Consider the following 6,195-nt stretch of genomic DNA (forward strand, 5'->3'; position numbering starts at 1 on the left):
ACACACCACTCATCTATTCACCCCACAGCAAGAGATGGATGATCTGTATGCATCCAAACCAAAGTTCCAGGAGTGAAGGGAACTATCAGTGGAACATTCTGTATCCCCCAAATTCATTCACTGCCTTTATACCAGTTTTTGTTGTTGTTGTTGCTGAGGCAAAATATCTGACCAAAATGACTATAGAAACAAGAGTGTTTAAATCACCTTATAGCTACAGAAAATAGAGTCTATCGTGGTGAGAAAAGAGTGGCAGGAGCAAGAAGCCAGCCAAACTGTCATTTTAGCAGGGAGGAATCAGAACACATGGATTACAGTATAACCTTTCAAGGCCCATCATTTAGTGATATAAATCATATAGCAAGGCTCTTTTTCCTAAAATTTTCACAACTTTCCAGAACAATACAAAAGCTGGAAATTAAGTATTCAAACACATGAGCTGACTTGAGATCATTTTATGTCCAACCATCACAGCTTCAAATCACTAATTAGTCTACTTGCCTGTGGTTTTTCACATTATAATGAAATCATCCCACAGTGCGGCCCCAAGAGACTGCATATGCAATTCAACATTTATACCTTTCGTACTGTGGGTCAGTGGACTGTTCACTGGCTGCCGGCTTACCTTATTGTGGCAGAATACATTCATTGTAACAGCATTGCTTTCAGAATTATCTATCTACCTATCTATCACCTATCATCTTCTAATCTTGTATAGCTAAGCTGGATAGTTTCTCCAGAGAGACAATGAGCACTATCATGGATTCCCTACCATTATAGGTGGGCAAGCCTTGTTGTTCTCGTTTAAGGTAGCTTGAGTATGACAGAGCCTCCTCATAAAAGAATGGAATGAAACACTTGTTTAAGCAGATGGAGATAGATAAAAAGGAGGCTCTGCTAACAGAAGGAGGCTCTACTGGTCTGAATAGCATTACCCAAGGCCTTCATTGTTGAGCAAACTCCTGAAGGGCAGAGAAGTTGGAGACTCCTGGTCACAGGCCTACCTCACATCTCCAGGCGCTTCCTATAGCTGACCAACAGACCTGTTTACAAGTTCCTTTTTTTGCCTTTTTTTTTTTATGTTCTTTCAAATTTATTTAGAAAAATAAACTGGGTTCACATTCATCCCAGGGCTTTGTGGGATGACAGAAGACACCTGAGATGAACTTAGAAAGGTGTAAAGGACTCTGACCAGTGCCAGACACACCTTGTCTGTCCAGAATGGCGTAAGTGGCCTGGCCTTCCTCCCATCCCACTTTAGTAGTCTTCAGCCATGATCAATAAGATAAGGTTGGTCCAGCCCTGGAAAGGGCGGCAGCCCATGCCCCGCCCATCCTGGTCACTGTACTGTTCCCAAAGGAATCCTGTAGCCTCATACTGCCGCCACACATTCTTCACCACATTGGCACGGAGCTCGTTGTGGAGCTTGGCAGCCTGGGCCTGGTGAGGACCCTCCAGATGCCCATAGTAGTGGAGTGCCCCCAAGGCCAAGTAGTTGATATTTAGCCAAACTGCACCCCGCCAGTAGGGAGGATCATGCTCAGAATTGCGCTGGTTGTAAAAGGGGCTGGAGGCTGCAAGTGAACGCAATCCAAATGGGCTCCAGAGGTGGCGGCTGTCAGCTAGAAGACTCAGCAGGGGCCCTAAGCGGGGTGAGCTGGGGTCCAGCAGTCGGAGCAAAAAGGGAAAAAGAGAGACATAGCCCAAGGCATTACACACTGCAAGCGAGGTTGGGGCCGGCCAACCACCCGAACCAGTCCCTGAGGGGGCCTAGGCTTGAGCTGTACTGCCTTTGTGTGGTTCCCAAAGTCCGCAAATCCAGCCATCAGCATTAAGCAGCCCCAGCCAGTGGCCTACAGCCTCCCGGGTGAGGAAGGGATCCCATCTCTGGACCACTAGCTGGTGAAAACCTTCATCCCAAAGGAATCCTCGAGGAAAAAAAGACCGGGAAGGCACCCCAGAGAAAAGAGGGACTGGTGGGAAAAGGATGGGGTCCTCCTTCTGCTCAGACCCTTCCACCCCTGTGTCTGACAATACAAGACCCTGCCCATAGAAGTAGCCAATCCCACCAAGGAGGCCGCTGAGGGCAACCTGACCCAAAACCTGTTCCCCAGGGCTCAGGCCCTTCTCTTTGAGTTGGAAGATCTTCTCAAAGCGCTTTCTAAAGGCTGCAACATGGCTGTCTAAAACCTGGGTCAGCAGGCTGCCTGTTAGCTGCCCCAGGGCTCGGTTCCCTCCTGCCTGGGCACTGCCAGATTTGAAGACAAACTCCACAGAGAAGGGAACTTTCAGAGTCACCTGCTGTATCAAAAACTGCCCGTGCCCACTTGGGCCTCTCTCTTCCCACTTTAGAGATCCAGGCAAACCAAGGTAGCGTTCAGGAGAGGCTCCTGGGGGCCAGTGCTGAAACCAACTGTTTAGACGACTCTTTACCATGTCTGTCAGCAGGGGCAGTCCTGGATTAGAGGACCAGAAGACATTGTAGCTTGAAGAGAAGACGACAAAGAGGAGTTATTATTCAGGAAGTGGGAGTGGGGATTTTAAAGGGAAAAACGAGGTGCCCAGGAGCCAGGAGATAGGACTTGGCGATTCAAGGAACATGAAGACTGATGATAAGAAGGTAAGGTGGGGGAATAGAAACTGGGCTGAAGTAGGCATCCATACTAGCACTTTAGAGGACTTTGAGTGCCGGGGGGTGGAAATTTTAACTTACATAGATGACCTATTGATTTTAGGACAAGATAAAGAAACAGTGGCTACTGCAGCCCAAAAATTAATCCAACACTTAAGGGATCATGGTTGGACAATTAATCCATCCAAGATCCAGGGGCCAGCAGAACAAGTTAAGTTCCTAGGAATACATTGGACAACTAGTGGACCAAAAATCCCAGATGAAGTGATAGAAAAATTACATGCATTAGAGAGACCACAAAATAAAACACAGGTACAGCACTTAATTGGTATGTTCGGCTATTGGCGCCAACACATACCATATCTGCAACTAATACTCCAGCCATTATATAAAATAATAAAAAAAGGCTGAAGATTTTGTATGGGAAACAGCCCAAGAACAAGCAGTGACCACTATATTAGAACTGATCAAACAATACAAGGACCTTGACTACATACAACCAGGTGATATTATTATTATTGAAATATTATTTACTTCAGGTTATGGCAATTGGAATATTTTTGCAAAAGGAAATATATTAACACCGATTGGATTTTATTGTAAAAGCTTTCCTTGGTCTGATAATAAGTTCTCATTATTTGAGAAAACCATATGGACAACCTATGAGGCATGCAGAACCACTCATTCTCTAATTAGAGGCCATAAGGTCATTCTGAGAACGGAAATACCAATCATGGATTGGATTAAGGCACCAGAGCAAGCCTGGGCTGGACTGCCCATGGAAGGAAAGGTGCTACAATGGAAATGGTATCTAAATGACTTTGTGAAGCACAATGAAGTGTCTACACAAGGCAAGATACCCCAGAACTCAGAGAACATACTGAGAACACAACCAGCACCAGAGGAATCAGAATGGCTAATAAGTCCAAAGGTGATACCTAAAATAAAGGAACCTGGCCCAGATTGGACCATTGGTCTGTGGGGCGTTAAGGAGTTCCAACAAGGCATCCCGAATGCTTGGTTCACTGATGGATCTTCAACAACCTCTAATAACAAAGTGGAAAGCTGCCACCTAAAGGCCAAGTGATGGTATGATTATTACAGACCAAGGAACAGATAAATCTGCACAACATGCCGAAGTAATTGCAGCACTTTTAGCTGCAAGACAAACTCAAAAAGAAAATAAAAAAGAGCTAAATTTATATACAGATTCCTGGTGTGTAGCCAGTGGAATTGCATTTTGGTCAGGTAAATGGCGTAGAGCAGACTGGAAAATAAATGGTAAACCACTATGGTCAGATAAGGTATGGAAAGAACTAGATAAATTCTCAGAAACAGTTAAAATTATTGTACATCATGTAGATGCCCATACAGGAAAACAAGATGAAACCCATAAGAATAATGAGGTTGTGGACAGATTAGCAGCTCTATTAACCAATATTAAAATCAAAAAACAATATAAGGTAGAGGACATTGGTCCTCTGAAAAACAAAGTTGTAACAACTTATAAAATACAAAACCCAGAAAATACAGAACAGGGAACACTGGGTTCCCCTGAGACTATTAATATTCATAAACAGGAGATATTGAATCTCCACAATACTATGGGACACATTGGTGCCCATGCCTTGAAACAGTGGTTTGATCAAAGGAATTTGAAGGTTACATGGCATACTATAAACCAAGCCTTAAAAATGTGTGTTAATTGTCCTAATCGCAAGTTGAGGTTCAATAAGAATTATCATGGAAAAATTGGTCATAAAATGGGATTTAATACTCTGGTACAGATTGATTTTATTGGACCATTGCCAAGATTTAGAAATAAATATGCATGCACTATGGTTGATGTTACCACAGGATTAGCTATGACAAGACCAGGTAACCATCCAGACCAGCAAGCATGCATCATGACCTTGTTAATGTGGTGTGCCCAATATGGACCACCACATGTCATTCAATCTGGCCAGGGATCACACTTTACAGGAACACTTACACAAAGAATAGCAAAGAATTTAGGAATAATGTAGGACTTTCATAAAGCATACAATCCAACAAGTGCTGGAGCCATAGAACATTTTAATGGATTGCTAAAAACACAATTAACACACAGAATAGGCGAACCATTAGAAAAAGCACTACTATATTCTACATTAGAATTAAATCAGAGACCTAGATTAAACAGAGATAGCCCCTTACAAGAAGCCCTAAAATTACAACCATTTTTGGAATATCCGGTGGAGGGAAACAGAGATTTAATAAGACCTCATCTCTGTCTCCACAGGAATCAGAAAAATAATCTGATCACAAAGGCCGAGATTGTGGCCCAAGGAACAGGAAATAACGCGTGGATCACGCAAGGTAAGGGAGATCTCAAACTAGCTAAACTAGAAAATATTGCATAAATGTGGTCCTGGAACAAGATAATTAAACTTACATTAATATTCCTATCCGTTTTTGTAGTGCTCATCTGGATTGCACTACCCATATTGGACCTGGTATGGAATTTTTGTTTCCTTATTTGGAACCACACCATGGTAGAAAATCGCACCATGGCACACCCAGGCACAAAGGCCATGAATTACACATTATGTTGGTTTCATTTCTTATGATTGTAATAATTACATCGGCCCAAGAAGATACAGAATTTATTAGGGATAAATATGAGGTTAAGTCCCAGAATATTACTAATAGATTTCCAGAAGTATGGAGTGATATAAGAATTTTTACCAGAATAAGAAACATATTTGCTAGCTTTTGGAGAAAATACTCCTACTGTATGGAATACCAATGGTATATGGGATGCAAAGAATATAGGAAAACAATAGGACATTCATATCATTATAAAACTTTCATGGCAGATATGCTCCATAATGCTACCAATTTAGATGAGCAAAACCCATTAAAATGTCATGGGATAGAATTATGGGGAAACAAAACAAGCCACATAGCAATCTATGCTTCGGCATGGAGGATATGGAAGATTGACAAAATGCATATTAAAGTTAATAATAAATACAGGATAGTAGAAACACAGATGGAAGAATTTAACACAGAATATAACCCATATTTCACATGTGGAATGGCCATGAACACAACCTTTGTGAGATCTTGGTTTAAACCAATGATTTTCCAAGGTTATGGATATTATCATGGCCTGATGTTCAATAGAACAACCCAATCTTTTCAAGAAGGAACCTTCTTCTCTGACTACTATCATTATAGTGAATATAATGACACTGATGATGGCAATGACACTGATATCCTAGATTTTGATACACGTAACATCCCAATACCAGTACCAAAACCAGACCCATGTACCCATTATGAGGTATATGGTCCTAAACTTCTTTTTGATGACCTAGAATTACCCTTACGTATGTCATTCGTGAATAATATAACTAGAGGCTGCCAATGGGTAGACGATATGTTCACACCTATCTTTATTAAAGAAGGGATGCCACCTCTACCAGAACCATGGGGGAACAAATGCCTAAAATCCTTTTTAAAGAAACTACAAATCAGGGCAATTGGAATTAGGGATAATTCACCACATAAAATTACAA

At 41.9% G+C, this 6,195-nt stretch overlaps 1 pseudogene; it reads right to left on the reverse strand.

Annotated features, from left to right (window-relative positions):
• Nucleotides 1–1,083: 1,083 nt before the first annotated feature.
• Nucleotides 1,084–2,505, reverse strand: LOC123459425 (annotated as a pseudogene).
• Nucleotides 2,506–6,195: the final 3,690 nt, after the last annotated feature.

This window comes from Jaculus jaculus, chromosome 3 (genome assembly GCF_020740685.1).
Source record: "Jaculus jaculus isolate mJacJac1 chromosome 3, mJacJac1.mat.Y.cur, whole genome shotgun sequence".
NCBI classification, from domain to species: Eukaryota; Metazoa; Chordata; class Mammalia; order Rodentia; family Dipodidae; genus Jaculus; species Jaculus jaculus.